Below are 813 nucleotides of genomic sequence, written 5' to 3'. Positions count from 1 at the left end.
GACGATATTTCAACCACAACCGAGGATATGGCTGAAAACCAAGAAAATTCGCTACCTATTGCGATTGCTGCTAATCAGAATCCTGCTCCGTGTACTAGTATGATTATGCTAAACCTTCTTTAACAGGAATTGAATCGAGCATAGTTAGGCCTGCTGTTGCTGCAAATAATTTTTAACTAAAACCTAACACCATTCAAATGATCCAACAGTTTGTTCAGTTTGATGGTTTCCAGGACGAGGATCCCAACGCTCACTTGGTAAATTTCTTAGAGTTTTACGACACTTTTAAAATCAATGGCGTTTCTGATGATGCCATTCACCTTCAGTTTTTCCCTTTTCGTTGAGAAATAAGGCTAAACAATGGTTGAACTCGTTACCACGAGGGTCAATCACTACTTGGGAACAAATGACCGAAAAGTTTTTATTAAAATATTTTCCTCCTGCTAAAACAGCCAAATTACATAATGATATCTCTTCTTTTATACAGATGGATTTAGAAACACTCTATGATTCATGGGAGAGATACATGGACCTTTTGAGAAGGTGCCCTCACCATGGGTTACCACTTTGGCTACAGGTTCAAACATTTCATAATAGCCTGAATCCTTCGGCTCGACAGATGATCGATGTAGCCGCTGGTGGAACCATCAATAATAAGACACCTGAAGATTCTTATGAATTTATAGAAGAGATGTCACTGAATAATTATCAGTGGCAAGTTATGAGGACAAAGCCAACAAAAGCAGCCAGTGTTTATAACGTCGATTCGGTCACCATGCTCTCTAATCAGGTAGAACTCTTGAATAAGAAAAT

General features: G+C 38.6%; 1 non-coding gene across 1 annotated transcript; it reads right to left on the bottom strand.

Moving 5' to 3' along the window:
- Positions 1-455: 455 nt before the first annotated feature.
- On the bottom strand, positions 456-561 carry LOC121226197 (small nucleolar RNA R71). The gene has a single exon (XR_005924064.1). It is a non-coding gene; the product is annotated as a small nucleolar RNA R71 (small nucleolar RNA).
- Between the last annotated feature and the right edge of the window lie 252 nt (positions 562-813).

Source organism: Gossypium hirsutum, chromosome A03 (genome assembly GCF_007990345.1).
Source record: "Gossypium hirsutum isolate 1008001.06 chromosome A03, Gossypium_hirsutum_v2.1, whole genome shotgun sequence".
NCBI lineage: Eukaryota > Viridiplantae > Streptophyta > Magnoliopsida > Malvales > Malvaceae > Gossypium > Gossypium hirsutum.
Note: the sequence above shows the minus strand (reverse complement) of the source record. Positions and strands in the feature narration are given on the sequence as shown.